This window comes from Fukomys damarensis, unplaced genomic scaffold (assembly GCF_012274545.1).
Source record: "Fukomys damarensis isolate Sample0158 unplaced genomic scaffold, DMR_v1.0_HiC HiC_scaffold_13, whole genome shotgun sequence".
Classification (NCBI taxonomy): Eukaryota; Metazoa; Chordata; class Mammalia; order Rodentia; family Bathyergidae; genus Fukomys; species Fukomys damarensis.
The window spans coordinates 14,860,553-14,876,365 of record NW_022900925.1 but is presented as its reverse complement, the minus strand read 5'-3'; the positions used below and the strand labels follow the sequence as shown (position 1 = coordinate 14,876,365).

Below are 15,813 nucleotides of genomic sequence, written 5' to 3'. Positions count from 1 at the left end.
AAAAAAAAAAAAAAAAAAAAAAAAGAATTCCTTTTCTACATATTTCCAAAGCCCTTCTTCCCAATCTTTGAGGCCCCGAATATACAAGGCCTACCCCACAGTCCCCCTGGGATTTCTGGTGGCCCTCAGAACACACTACAGCTCCCTTCAGGCTGGCCACCATGTCCCTTTTCACATTGTGGCTCCTTCCCCGAAACGCCTCTACTCTTTCTCTCCCAGAAAATATCAAGACTTCCAAGATGAAGGCTTCCTTCTCCCTGGAGCTTTCCCCAACCCTCATCTGCCTCAGATGAGTGTCTGCTTGTCCCTGTCCTGGCTGGGAGCCCCCAGGAGCAGAGGCCCACCCCCTCATCTCTCTCACCCTCCCTGACGGGCACTGGCATCAGTACTCCCCATGCACAGCTCCTCCCCAGGTTCAGTGTCTGTGCTATCCTTTTGGTTCCTGAATCCTTAAATGCAATAACTGAATGGGACTCCAGAGTGGCCAGGCCACAGAGGGGCTGACTGGACCAGACAGTTTTTCTTTTTTCAGAGGAACAGCAGCAGAAGTGCAGTTTCCCAGCCTGGCCCGGGGTCCCACCCCACCTGCTGCTCCAGCAGGGTATCCGGTGTCATGTTTCTTTCTTGTGTATTCCCACAGGATGCCATGTTGCACAAAATCTGTGGCTGCTTTGTTTCCCAATAAAAATAAAGACTAGAAAGAATGTACTCACATCAATAAGATGGACAGCTTTGGGGGAACATCACAGGATGCAACAAATGCCAGCCTCTTGAGTACCACAGGGTTCTGCTTCCCTTCTCCCAACCAGCCCACCAGTCAGCAATACCCAGCTCAGGCACAGAAAACAGAAATCTAGGTGGAAGATGGTCAAGGACAGAAGGGGCTGACTAGTCCTGCCCCCACCACTTCCGCCTCTGAGGCCTGGCCCCAGCCCATCACAGCCAGCCTGAGAGTCAAAGTTGCTGTGTTCCTGGCCCTGGGTCAAGAATTTTTCACATAATGTTACATTTAGTTCTCACCGCAGCCACCCGAGCAAATTGTTTAGTAATAAAATTCCATTTTACAGGTATGAAAACCAAAGCTCCAAGAAGTAAATGACTTGTCCAGGACCACTGAGTCATCTTGTTGTCATTACCTAATTTGAGGTAAATTAAATAAAGTGACAATTAACAAAGATGCGGGCATGCGCCGGTGGTAGAGCACTTGCTTAGCATGTGGGTAGCCCTGAGTTCCATCCCCAGCTCCAGAACAAACAGAAAGTAACAGGTTAGAAGAAACCACTGGCATTTCCACTACTAGGCTTGAAGGGGCAAGGAAAAGAACCGGCAAAAAGAACCCACAATAGAGCAGTGTGGAGCAGGCCCCTTGGCAAAAGAGGCTTTTGGTCAAGTCTGCAGCCAGCACTCATGCTCCTCTCTGCTTCTCATCACCCGTTCGGCCCTCCTGGTAACGGAACCTAAAGTCAGGGGGAGGAAACTCACTGTTGCCGTCGGCACAGGTCAGCCTCTCAGGATTGGTACTGGGTGGAGGGGACAGAGGGAATTTCCCAGAAACACAACCCACCTTCAGACCCAGGCTTACCTGCCTCCAGGGGTCTCCATATTTCCAGAGGAAAATGCCAGAGAGGCCCGGAGGAGGCTGTATATAAACCTGGGGTCCCCTACTGCTCTGAGCATTGGTACTCCCTGACCCCAAACACTGTAGTCTAACTCCCACCCTGCTTACTACACAGTACTGATCCCCAAGGGCACTGCCTAATTCTCTGGAAAGGCATGGTGTGGGAGGTCGAGGAAGTCCCCAGCAGTAGGGAGCTGTGGTTCTACAATTAACCTGAAAGCCTCTTATTAGCATGTTGGCCTAAAAGGCCCTGGACACCCACACGGAAATCAGTCTCTTCCACCCCAACTGGTGTCCAGCTCAGATTGGAGCAAGAGTTTCAGCAAAAGATGTGGGCTGCAACTCTGCAGGTCAGAGCATCAGCAGAGAGCAAGGGAGGAAGGGATTAGGCTGCACCCCAGTGACAGGAGGCTCAAAGCGAGCTAACCTCACATCATCTCAGCAAACCCTGAGCCATTTGCAGATTTATTAAATAGACAGCCAATTCTGACACAGTTTCTTTTAAGCAGCTCTACCTTGCAGGTGTGCGAAATTTATTTGAGATAAAGAAAACCATTACAGAGAGAGCACAATCTTCAAAGCCCACCTCTGAGACCAGAAAGAAATAAAAACAGTGGCCCGTACAAATGTGCAATTAAGTTTCCAAATACTTGGGAGCCATGAGAAACACCATCCCCACAGAGAACAGGTCTTTAAGGCAATTTTCTTGAACTCTATTCAGCACTCACTCAAATGCCTTTTAAAAATAACATATGATTTTCCTCCCTCTCCAAATGTGCCCTTGTTCTTTCTTTTCCAGGTAAGAATGAGCCAGCTCTGAAGTAAGAAATGCAGTTGCTCATTTTGATAGGGAATGATGGACTCTGTTTCCAGAAGGGCAGATAATAAAGCCAAACAAACATCCCTGTCTAGCGGTGCAGGTGCCTTGCTGAGGTGGGGAATCCCAGGGGGCTTTGCCTGTGGGAAGAGGTCATGGTTTGAGGTCAGGATGGGCTTTGAGGAGGTACTGACCATAACTGGACTGGGGCCAACAAATGTCCACTCTCTCCAGGTGGAGATTCTGTTCCCTGTGAGAAGGAGAAGGCTCAGTTCCGTTGTAAGATTTGCTACAAACGAAAGATTCTCCTCTCTGCATGAGGCGGAATGAGGTACAGATAGGTGTAAGCGAGTGTTGGTGCTGCAGAGAGAGACAGGACACACACACATCGTGGCCCTGCCATGCAGCCGCAGGGTGACTTTGGGCAGGTGGCTCAGGCTTACTGAACCTCAGGTTCCCTGAGCAATCAAATGAGAGATTTCCCAGGGCTGCTTGGGAGGCTGTGCAATGTATCTGTGAAAGTACCCCATGGGTGATATTCCCTGAGGCCAGGTAAAAGCCACTGCATTTGGTGGTCCAAGTCATTGCCCCAGTCCTGGAATGGGCCACAACCCCATCCCTCAGGTCAGGGAGGCTGGGGTGACACTGCAGGGAGACAGCACAGGTTATGATTAAAAGCCCAGGCTTTGAATGGGATTTTAATCTTAACTTTAAATCTTGTCATTTAGCGACTATGTGCCTTTGGCCAAAGCCCTTCACTTCTCTGACCATAAGTTTCGCCACCTGTAAAATGGGAACATTAGCAATATGAGATCCAAGGAGATAATCCATATAAAGTGCTTAGCTAGTGGCTGGCACTGAGTAAGTGCTTAATAAGCAGTTGCTTTCTTATTATCAGAGCCTTTTTAGATCAGCCTCCATGTGCTAAAATTTAATAATGTTTTGTTTCTTTGTATTTATTTTTGCAGTTACTTTCTATTTATGGCAAGTGATACTGAGTCTCCATTTAGAGAAGTGTTATCGTTTCCCTTTTAAATACATTTATTTAAGCTAAAGTGGGTCAATCTACAGAAGAAAAGGGAAATGAAAAAATAGTGCAGGTGGCACGCAGATGGGTGAGACTTTGGAAAGTTGTGAGGCAGAGACGAAAATTTGGGGAAAACCCAGATAACCTGTGTGAAAAGCAAGAAGGGTGCCCCCCACCCTGGCCACCCCACGCCGTTCTGAGCCCAACAAATGTGGTCGAGACCCTGGTGACCTTGGGGCCTGTCCTTCTCTACCTTTGGGGTTCTTCCACCATCTCATCTCAGACGAAGTCCCCAGCTCCCTTGAGGATGACTTTCCCAAAATGAGGGAGCTGTAAAGAGCTGTCCAAGCCCCTTGCCTGCCTGGGGTCTAGTGGTGACCAGAGGCACCACCAACTCGGATGTGTAGGTGGGTCTTCCGGGGCAGCGGGGCGGGGGACTGGGGGGGTGGGGCCAGGGTGGGGGCTGGGAGGGGGGTCTCTGGGGACAGAAACAAAATCCTTGTACAACTTCTAAGGAAGAGATTAGGAACAGCCAGGAAATAAAAACACCATCCTGGCTCTCACCGAGGTGTTACAACTCAGTCCCAGTTGCCTGGCAACCGTGCAGGTGCGCGATAGGATGAGCGGCACTCGCTGGGAGCCAACCAGCGCCTGCGGGGTCCACCCAGGTAGGAGCTGGCGCTGGGGAGCCCGTGCCTGCACCCCGCATCGCAATGGCATCTACACACTCGCCTCGCGACCCAGCTGCTGCTGTTCCTCCTCCCTCCTCCTAAAGGGAGGAACCAGCATTGCCTCTGGGGATTGAGGTGGGGGCGGCTGGCAGGCTGGGCTGCGTTTAATCCCACCTTGTCCCTGCCTTCTCTGCCACCTCCAGGCGTTGGTTCACTAGCTCTGAAATCGGTGGCTGAGAGCCCTGACCGAGTTCAAGCCGGCCTCCCGGACCCCTACCCCATCCAGCCCAAACCTAGCCCTTTAGAATATTACAAGAATGGGGACAGTTGGCTCTTCCCTCTCCAGGATCTGGGCTCTCCTCTGACACAAACATGCCTTTTCTTTTGTCCCCAGAGAAGGTGCTAATGGGGAGGAGAGGTTCTGTGGGTTCCAGCAACAGACACCAGGCCAAAGCATCCAAGTGAATTCTGCACCGTGGCTCCCAGCAGCAGCAGCCAGGAATAGTGGCTAAGAGCTCTGATTTGGGATTAGACCTGCCTTTGGATTCCAGAGGCAACGGACTGGCTGGGTAACCTCGAGTTAGTCATTTAACCTCTCCGTTTGCTCACTTGTAAAATGGGAGGAAAACAGGACCACCTTATGAGGGCTGCTGTGCAGTTTAAGTGTGGTGATGCACACGGAACATTTTGCATGAAGCTTAGCTCTGGATTCATCTCAGAAAAATGGTTCCATTGGGATGTAGAAGTTGTTGCCAATGAACGTAAGTCGCAGATTTCCTGGGGAGACCGTAAAGAGCTGGCCAAGCCCCCTACCCCACCCCACTTCCGGTAACCTATACAGGCAAGGCTACCCTTGCTGGGGCCCTGTAATGGATGGCCCAGCCTCCCATGGTGGCTGTGCCCAACCAGCAGATGTAGCCCCTGCACTTGCTGCTGCTTAGCACCACTTACAACAGTCCTAATGAAGGAGGGTGAGGGGTGGGTGGTGGCAGCAGTCAAGGTTTGTGCCTCAGCTCTCCATCCCTCTCCTGCCCTGCCTTTCTCTCTCCCTTTATTCTCAGTGGGGTTCTCATCAGCCTGAGCTAAGACCTCCACCTTCACTAAGACCTACACCTTCCCAGGACAGTCGTTGCTCTCTTGTAGTTCAACAGGACCAGTCACACCATCTCCCTTCCCCGGCAGACAGAAAAGGGGCAGCAGACCAGCCAATGGCAGCTCTGTCCAGGGACAGTCCTCCCTTTTCTATGGGGGGTACCTCCCTGCCCCTATGCTGACCCTCCACCCCTGCCATCCACAGGCAGGCCAAGTGTGAAAGTGCTCATGCAAGGAAGAACATAGAAAAGAAAATCTGACCAAGGCAAACTCCAGCCAACCTTCTGGAAGGCTCCTGGGAAGCCACACAGAACCCCAGGGGATGAATTACCAGGTGCTTTGTCCCATGTATCCAGGCCCGGAGGTGCCTCAAAATCTGTGTATTCTAGAGGCCAAGCATGATGATGCACATCTGTAATCTCAGCACTCGGGAGGCTGAGGCAGGAGGAACACCATGAGTTTGAGGCCAGTCTGGGCTACATAGTGAGTTCAAGTTCAGCCTGAACTACCTAGGAAGACCCTATCTTAACAAACAAACAAAAATCCCTGGATTCCAAATCCACTTGGCTAAGATATATTTTCTTAAAAAGATTCATTCCAATTCCACGGAATCCCGGGAAGCCTTTGACACTGATGTTTGCATGGGGTTTTCAGTGCAAAGCCAGTGTATTAACATTTGAGCAGTGGTGATGGACTCTGTCTTGAGTGTCTGGGCTTTTCTCCCTGTTTCTGTACAATTTTCTATACATTTCAAATTTCTCACAGATGACATTTATTACTTTTATAGAAAATGTAAAAATAAACAATAACAAAAGATTCATGAATGGGCCCAATCCACAGCCTGTTTAAATCCTTATCTGAAGTGGACCAGGGTTTCCCAGGGGGCCAGAACTGGCCCCTTTCCCTGGCTGCTTCCTGCAGTCACACTGGCAGGAAGGGCAGGGAGGCACTGATGGGATAAAGTGCTCCAGATGACCCCCTTGTGGTCCCCCTTTAATGGCTGTGGTCATAGTAGGCAGCAAGAGGCCAGCAGCTTCCTGGGAGCCACCTGCTCAGGGCACTGGCCAGAAATTGCCGACTTACCAGGTCTGGAAATAAAGCTAACTCCATCTTGGTAAATTGTCTTTGCTCAGCTCTGTCTTTCCAGAAGCCTTAGAGGAATGGGGGAGGTGAAGTTGTCCCTCTCTCACTCCTTACAGCTGCCCATCCCTACCCACACAAGTTACTGCCTCCTGCCTGCTCCTCTTGTTTCCAGCCCGAGCTGTGGCAACTGCCACTCATGGGCATTACCCTGGGAGCTCTATCCATTGCCAATGACTACTCTTGTCCCAGGAAGCTCTCAAACCTGTCAGAAAAGCACACTCCTTAGGATGCCAGAGAGGAAAAGGGTGTAAACTACAAGAGGCAGGGTGGCTCTTCCACAGTAATTACAGTGAGAATTTACAGATTCTGACCCCAGACTAGCACTGTGCCAAGCACCACACATGTAAAATCCCTGTGCTTCCCCTAAAACCCAGCAAGGTGGGTGTTTTTATAGGCCTGAAGCTCAAAAAGATTCAGAGGCCATCATAAGTACCCACAAGGAGAAAGTGGCAGATTAAAAGCCAGATCCAGATCCTCTGTCTCAGCTTCCTGTTCATGGCAACCTCTTTCTCACCATAATATCTCCAGTGCAGTGCCTGACACGAAGCTGACACCAAACAAGTAGCTGATAAATGCAGACCAGAGGTAGCTCATAGCTTCTACGTTTCCTGCTCTCCATCGGAAAATGGAATTGCCAAAAGCCTGGGCCTGGAAAAAGTATCATGCTCCGCTCGTCTCAACAGAAGCTACAGGAAGGGGAAGTACCACAAACACTGTGACCCTCCTTAGAGGTCCTAACCTCTTCCTCCACGGAGTAGATCCAGGAATGTGGAGGGAGGAAGACACAGCAGTTGTCTACACTGGAGGAGCACGAAAAAGTGTGACTCTCAAGGAGGTAAAGCGAAAGCTGGGGTGGGAATGGGCATGTGGCAGTGGCAGGCAGGTCACTGTTGACCTGCGTGCTGTGTCTCCCTTTGCTCTGAGCTCCTTCAGGGGCAGGGCTGCCAGTTCTATCTTAAGCAACCAGCAGGCAGGTAGCAACTGGGCAAACACCTCCAGGGGGCAACAGGTCCTGGGAGGCCATTTCATGGGTGAGCTATGCTGAGACCACACATATTCTCCAGAGAATTATCTTACTTGCCCTGTAGCGTCACCAGTAAAGGCTGATTTACACTGATACTGACAAGGCATACTCTGTCCTTCCCAAGGTCCTGCACCTAGCTCAATATTCATGACTTGCACTTTTTCATAAAAGAGGGTCTACCAAAAGAAAAAAAATCAAGCAAACTTTAGACTACAAAATTTGGATCTGGCCAGGAATGCCAAACTTGGAAATTTTTTTCACCAATAAAGGAGAGTATAACACCCTGCCTTGGACTAGCGCTGGTGAGCTTCTTTCCCAGGCAGAAGAGCAAGAACTGTGCTAGAATAAGGGCTGACAGCGGTTTGTTTGTTTGTTTTGGTACCAGAGATTAAACTCGGATCCTTGCGCCTACAAGGCAGGTGGTGGAACCACTGGGCTAAATCCCCGGCCCCTAACAGCAGTTTTAAAGTCAAGGAAACTTCCAGATCACATATCAGGCCCTGTATACACCAAATGTAGGCTCCAGCACACAAACAGCACACAAACACACACACCCCAACATACCATTCAGCCACAGTATCAGAGTCCAAAAGCTTCTTAATTTTTTTTTGAATGAGGGATCTTTTTGAAAATCTGATGAAGGCCCCAAATCTTTCTTCCCTAAAATGCACCTGCACACTGAGTAGTCGCTGTTGTTCTAGGAGATTATGGATACCTGAGGCCCATCTGGTGGCCTTGGCTCAGTCCCAGAAGTCAAGGCCAAGGCCCTGGCATGGAAACAGCATGATGTCATGAGCCATGCCATGAGTGACAGTCAGGGAATGGCTTCCTCTCAACTCTAAAGGCCCTTCCCTTCCCAGACCTCAACTGGGCTTTGCATTAGATGTTCTCTAAATTCCTTTCAATGCCAGAATTCTGATTATTTCTGTGACTTTCATCTCCTGAAGGTCTGAGCACTGCCTCAAGGCCTTTGGGGAAAACCAGAAAAGGGGAACTCGCATATGTCAAACCCCCATTATATACAGCAAACACTTGTTATACATTGGTATTCAATTCTCCCATGGCCCTGTGGGCAAATATTCTCTGTTCCCTTCTACAGAATGAGAAACTCTTCTACCAGGTGAAGGAACTTTTCTGAAAGTGCATGGTAAGCAGTAGGACATGGATTTGAACCTAGCTCTGCTGGTCTATACAAGCCACAGCCCTTACCATTAAGAGGCTCCTTCCCCGTGGGCACCTGCGCCAACACCCTTGGCCCCGCCTCCTTCTTTGCACACCCACAGTCAACTCTGCCTCCACCGCCTGTACCTCTTGGCCTCAAGTCACGTACCTCCCACTCTCTGTGTCTAGGACCTGCTAGCCACTTACCGGATGGGAAATTAAGACCCCATTTCCATCTATCTAGATGGAATCCTACTGAATCCAGTCCCTCCTGGGGCCGCTACTTCATCGGGGGACAATTAATGGCTGTCGTTGATTATTGAACATTTATGCACAGAGCTGCATAAGCCCAGTTTGTATTTCCAGCTTAAAAGCCCAGATTAATCGCCCTGGGCTGGTTCTGTCACACACAGGAATATATTTTCTTCTTGGAATTTACAAGTAGTTCCGTCTGAGAAATAAACAACCAGAGATAAAAATTACATTGTCACAGTGCAGGTGTGATAGATGTAGGAAGCAAGCTGTTGTGGTCACTGAGGAGGAGCTCCGCAGACAGAATCTACCAAACGAGACCTGGAGGAGCCCCAGGTAAGAGGAATGAGATGCTGATGGGATCCCCACACACAGGAAAGGCAGAATCTCTGCAATTTACATTTCATCACTATAAATCACAGGGTTCCCATGCCAGCCTCTGGGAGCCAGGGTGAGAGGGTGATTGGCAGGAGACCTCCTCAGACTGCCCCGCCTCTCAGTGGTAGCCTCAGGAGCTCTGGCCTGCCAGGACAATAATACATCCCCAGCTAGGAGCATGCAGGCAGTCACTTGACTATAACCTTGACAGCTCCATCTCTACTGAGACATCAACTCCTTTTCTTGTCTCTATTGCTACTAGCTGATTGGAGCTGAGCCCACCTGTGGAAGAAAGCCACCTTGGAGAAGGCTACTGGAAGACCAGGTATATAATAATAATAATAATAAATAATTTTTAAACTTAATGAGTACTTACTAAGTGATGAACAATCTGAAGGACTTAATGAGGATTATATTATATTAATCCTTATGAGAACCCTAAAGAAGACACTACTGTTACTCGAACTTTATAGATAATAAAACTGAAGTTCAGAAAATTTCAGTGACTTGCCCAAAGTCCCTAGAATTGAATGGTGACTCCCCCAAAGCCATGCCCACATCCAAATCTTTGGAACCTGCAAATGTGACCTTATTTAGAAGAAAAGGTCCTTGCAGACGAAATTAAGGATCTTGAGATGAGATCATCCTGGGTTATCCAGATGGGCCCTAAATTTAAAGACAAGTATCCTTATAAAAGACAGAAGAGAGGAAGGCAGAGAAGCGATGTGAAGACAGAGACAGAGATCGGAATGATGCAGCCACGAAGAGTGTGGCAGCAACCAGAAGTTGAAAGAGGCAAAAATAGATTGTTGCCCAGAGCCTTCAGAGGGTTCACAGCCCTGCCGACATCTTGATTTCAGATTTCTGGTCTCTAGAACTGTGAGAGAATAAATTTCTGTGGTTTTAAGCCACTGGGTTTGTGGTAATTTATGACAGCCCTAGGAAACTACTACAACTCCACAGCTAACAAATGGCGGAGCCAGGAGGCAGATCCGGCAGGCTGACTCCAGATGCAGGCTCTGCATGCCAGGTGACTGCCACCAGGCCAGGGGCCTCAGTTCTCATCCCAGTGCCACCGTAACTTTACCGTGTGACCTTGAGGAAGTCGCCAAGCCCGGGCTTTCTTAGCTGCAAAATGAAAGGGCTAGACAAATAGCTCAGGGGCTGCCACTCCAAACAAGAGGGGCAAACTGGGATCTGAGTTACGGTCTCGATGGAAAAGGAAAAAAAAAACTTAGCAAGCTTCCTGCAGACCACAGCTCATGTGGAGCTTTGCCCAGCCACAACACATTCTTCTCCCCGCCCCACTTTCCCTTGGGAGAACTGGACCCCCTGACTCTCCACCATGTGCTTCGATGGAGTGATTTGTACCCAATCACACACCTTTCAGGCCTCTGACTGTTTCGAGAGCAAACATCAGTGGTTCGGAGGCAAACGACTTTGATTCAACCTGTTGGGGCAAGAATTCTTTTTCAGGAAGGAGGAAGAGATGGCAACCTGGAGCTGCTGGTGCTTCCAGAGAATGATGCTAACTCTGGGGAAGGAAGCCAAGATGCTAAGAGGGAAGAATGTCTGCACATGTGCTCATGCCCCCCCCATCTCTGATCAGAGATCATTAAGACTCCAGGGCTTGAACACCTCCCTCCAGAGGCAGCTGTCATCACTACGTCCTCAGTACTAGGAGTGCACCCAGCAGGCCGCTTGGTGTCATTAAACATTTGCTGGGGCCGGGGATTTAGCTCAGCGGTTCGGTGGCCTGCCTTGCAAGCTCAAGGATCTGAGTTCAATCCCCGGTACCAATAAATAAATAAATAAATAAATAAATAAATAAATAAATAAATAAATATTTGTTGAGTGAATGAACAAATGCTGGGTGCTATTGGCAGCTAAACTTGAGGCCTGACCTCAACTGGTGGGCTCAGGCCACCTCCTGAGAAGATATTATTTAAATGGGGCTCTAAAGGAAGAGAAAGAATTACTTCAGGTGAGGGGACCTTCCAGGTAACACAGTTTGCATATTGAAGACCTGAGTATGCAAAGAGACTGGCACACGTGAAGAACAGAAGGTAAATCATTCAGCCAGAGAGGAAGTGGTGTGAGGTGGGTTGGAGGCTAGGCAGGGGCCAGATCACCGCAGGTCTTGAAAGCCCTGTTAAAAACAGGATTTATATTCCAAGGGCTGTGAGAGGCCCTGAAAGACTAAGCCATCAAAGGGTTATGATCAGATCATGTTCCCTAGCATCCCCTGACTGCAGTGAGGACACCAGAGGCAAGAGAAGAATCTAGAACGCCAATTAGGAGGCAACTGCGATGTTCCAACCAAGAGACGAGGGACGCTGGTTCCAGCTGGTGACAGCAGAGGAAATGAAGAGAAGGAGATGGGTTCAGCAATGGGCAGGAGATGGACTCCATTGGTGGATGATGACGAGGGAGAGGATGATTCAGTGGGTGCTCAGCATACAGAGGACCGGATTCTTCACCGTCCTAGATTTGGACACTTCTATTAATGTGGTCAAAAATTATAGAGGCTTTTTTTTTTTGGAAGGCACATCAAACTTTCTGACTCACTGTGCTTGCAGGCAAATGCTTCCTCATCATAATAACCCTTACTGGGACAAGAAGTCTCTCCTGCGAGTGAGCTGGAAGAGTCTGGGAGCCCATGCCAGTGGCTGGATCACAGCCTCAAGAAAGGTGCTGCCGGGGCCTGGCACACGGAGGCCAGAGAGCCCCAGGGGAATTCATTTCAAGAAGAAGATGGTCATGGGTGAGAGACACACACTCTCTCCTTCCTCCAGGACATAAAACAACAAAATAAGAGCTCACTGGTACAGTGCTTAGCATGCACAAGGTCCTGGGTTTCATCCCCAGCAAAAAACAAAAAGCAAAAGAAAACAAAAACAAAAGCCTACTAAATGGTATTTTCCACCTATGGTAAACACATACAACAGGCAAGCTACTACCACACTTGGTGGAGAATTCTACCTTTTATATGTGCATTTGAAAGTGCTTATAATAAAAACCAACAGGCTAATGTAAAACGAAAGACAAAAGTTTTGGAGCCCACTCCAGGTGCTCTTCTGAGTCAGGCTCTTTCCAGTGCTGAGCCTTTCTGTCTGTCACACTGCTGTGCTGTGCTGCTGCTTGCTAACATCCCTGTGAGTTGGGTCTCCAGGAGAGGAGATGGTGTGTGCCCTGCTGGGTAGGGCTCCCCCCACGAGCCATGCAGCCACATGGGAGGCCCTGTCTGCACTGCATGCAGGGGAAAAGCCCCTCTCTAGACTCAGAGGGAGCCAAGCTGCAAGGGATTTGGATGCCTGACCTTGGCCAATTAGTACCTTGCTCAGAGTAACCAACCAAGTCACAGATTCAATTCGATTCAGTAAACATTTATCGAGCATCTCAGTGCCAGCAATTGCTGTCTGTTCTATAAGTGCAATGAAGCTCAGCCTTCTCCTCAGATTAGAGTTGTTTGTGTTTCAAGGCAGAAAGGTAGGTTGTGAGTATCTGTAAGAGTGATGATGGATGCCTTGGGGAGGGGCCATGGGCTGGGGTGGAGGGAGAGCAGCTGAGGAGTGACCTGTGAGTCCAGGTGCAGGACCCAGCTGGAGACAGGGAAAGAAAAGAAGACTGAAAAGCCCAGTAAAGATTGGGGATTTGGTGGGCTGGGGATTCAGCTCAGCGGTGCCACTGCCTACTGCCTCGTAAGTGCATGGTCCCAAGTTTGATTCCCCAGTACTAAAAAAAGAAAGACTGGATATTTGGGTATTTTTTAAACCCCACCACTTTCTTTTTAATAAAGAAGATAATTCATGCACATAGTAGAAATTTTTTTTCCTCAAAGAACACAAAAGGATATCCAATGAAAAGTAAGTTTCCTTTCCTCTCTCCAGTCCCTGGTGTCTTTTTTCAGAGGCATCCCACTGTTAATAGTTTCTTTAGTGTCTTTCCAGAAAATTTCCATCACGTACAAGTAAATCTTTCTTTTTAAAACCCAAATGGTATCACAGTGTATTACCACTGCTTTCTCACTTAGCAATGCATCTTGGCAACCATCCCATATCAGCATAGAGTCGCCCATTCCTTGGAGTGCAGAATCCCATTGCATGAGGGTGTTGTATTCTACTAAACTGCTCCCCTACTGATAGACATTTAGGTTATATCCTGTTGCTGCTATTTTAGGCAATGATACCATGCATGCTCATATTATGTGAATTTCTGCCCACAGGTGCAAGCGTAAGCTCCATAAAGTAAGTTCCTGGAAGTGGAACTGCTATATTTTGAAAGCTGTAACTGTGCTTGTGGCTGAGAAAGTCCCCTTGGAGCTGTGTCTCGGGTACAGCAAGTAGTACACAGCAAGCCCCGCACCCACCCTCCTTCCTGGTGTATCCAGGCTCCCTGCTCTCTCATGATGACCACAAAGACACGTTATAGCAAGAGTCTGGACTGCATGCAAGGAGAGTTCTTCGCCCTGTGTAGTTGGGGCACCCAACCAGGAGCTAAGATTATCTAAACACCCGCCAGACGGGGACAAAGAGCATGTAGTCAGAAAAGGCTGAATGATACACCCATCCCTGGCCCATAATGAGTGCTCCGTCAGGACAGGCTCTTGGTATTATTACTGTTGCTGTTATGATCCAGAGGGAGCCCTGTCTTGCCAGTCAGTGCCCCGGAAAGCTCCTGGGGTTGGTCTGTCCAAGCCAGTTGATCCAAAGGCAATGAACTAGGAGCCTGCTCAGCTCTTGGAGCTGGACAAGAGCTGAGACAGGCAGTTCTGACTTATCACTGCTTGGCATCTGGAACTCCCAGGCCTTTGCCAGCACCTAATAAACACCATACTTCACTCGCTGCCGTTGTCACCCACGCGTCCCTCGATGCCACTGACAGTGGCTGCCACTGCACACAGTCAGCATTTCATGCTGACTTCTTTTTTCTTAATGAAGTCACCATGACATAACAGCTGTGTCTTATTGGAGGTGGAGATGAGTGGGATGAGTATATCAAAACTTAAACATTAAAAGAAAAAAAAGCCAGGTGTGGTGTTACTCGCCTGTAATCCCAAAAGTCAGGAGACTGAGGCAGGAGGATTGCTTTAAGTTTGAAGCCAGCCTGCTTCACATTGTGAGTTGGAAGCCAGCCTGAACTACAGAGCAAGACTGTTTCAAACTTCCTCCCTCACCAAATAACCTTGCTTTTGGAGCCCAGTCAGACGGTTCAAATTTTGACCCTGGCAGTTAAAAGCTCTGTGGGTTTAGGAAGTCATTTAACTTCCCTGAGTCTTAATTTCATTACCTGTGAAATGGGCTAAGAGGTTGTTCTAATAGTATTATTGTGAGGAGTAGGCAAGATAACAGATTATGAATTTTTTAATAGATTGGCCTTATCCCAAAAATGACTTCAGGGGCTGGGGATTTAGCTCAGTGGTTCTGCTGCCTGCCTTGCAAGCACAAGGTCCTGAGTTCAATCCCCAAAAAGACAAAAATGACCTCCGCGATTTGGGATAATGTATGTAAAGTGCCTGGCACATAGTATTGGCTCAACAGAACATCAGTTCCCTTCCCCTACCCTTCTATCAGAATGCTCACTTCATACTCCCACCCCCCAAATGCTGCCATTACTTAAAACGCTTCTGGTAGTTCCTTGTGAGAACTGGCTCAATTCTTCTAGGGTCCTGTCTTGTTCTGAATTTTAAAAATCCCAACAACAAAAGCAAATCACATTCAGCAAATTGCTCACTCCTTTATTCACAGCACACAGCTTCAAATTACTTTTGGCCTTTTCCAAAAAATCAAACCCACCCTCAAAGGTCAAGGATTCACCACTGCCAAGGCCATTAAGAGGAAGATGCTGAGAGATCTGAAGCAATTTTGCAAGAACTTGTCAGCTCTTTTGAGCAAGCAGGGCAGAACCAAAGCAAAACACAGTCCCCACCCCATCCTTAGACTGCTTACACTCAAACCCTTTGCAGGTCTCTGGGGCCAGGTCCCAGTCTCTGGGGTAAGAGCATATTTTGCTGCCTCTGGGAAGTATGTACCTGGGTGGAATTCACAGCCACTGTGGAGGAGGTAAGGTGCTGAGAGGAAAGTCATGGTGGGTGCAAGAGATGAAGTAGGCTTCCCTTCTTTCTCTTACAAGGATGGTGAGAAGGGAGCCCAGGGACTTGGAATCAGAGGTGGGAAGCCTTGGGGAACAGTGCCTCCCTTGTGCCTACTTTGTTTTGTTTGAAATAGGGTCTTGCACAAGCTGGTCTTGAACTCCCAAGCTCAAGTAATCCTCATGTCTCAGCCTCCCAAGTGGTCCTGAGACCACTTTGTAACATCAGATCTACCTTTCCCCTAGCCAGAGATCCACTTCTAAGGGCAAAAGTGGGATATGTACAGCCTATGATTTGAACATGCTCAGCCTCCTGTCCAGAGATTCTTAGATCAGAATATGCCACCAGGCCCATGCCATCCTCTGCCAGCCAATGGGAGCCCCACCCCGCTACCTAACCTCGAAGAAGGCCAAGGGCTGTGAGGTCAAATGAAAAGACCCCTGACTTCAATCAGCCAGGCTGGATTCAGATCCCAGCTCAGCAAATGCCTAGCCAGGTGACCTCAGACAACAAACATCCTGTTCCCTCCCACCTCCAAG

At 48.8% G+C, this 15,813-nt stretch overlaps 1 protein-coding gene across 1 annotated transcript in view; it reads right to left on the bottom strand.

Annotated features, from left to right (window-relative positions):
* The window catches only part of Rtn4rl1 (reticulon 4 receptor like 1), a 65,963-nt gene that overhangs the window by 26,431 nt on the left and 23,719 nt on the right, over positions 1-15,813 (bottom strand). The window lies entirely within an intron of this gene.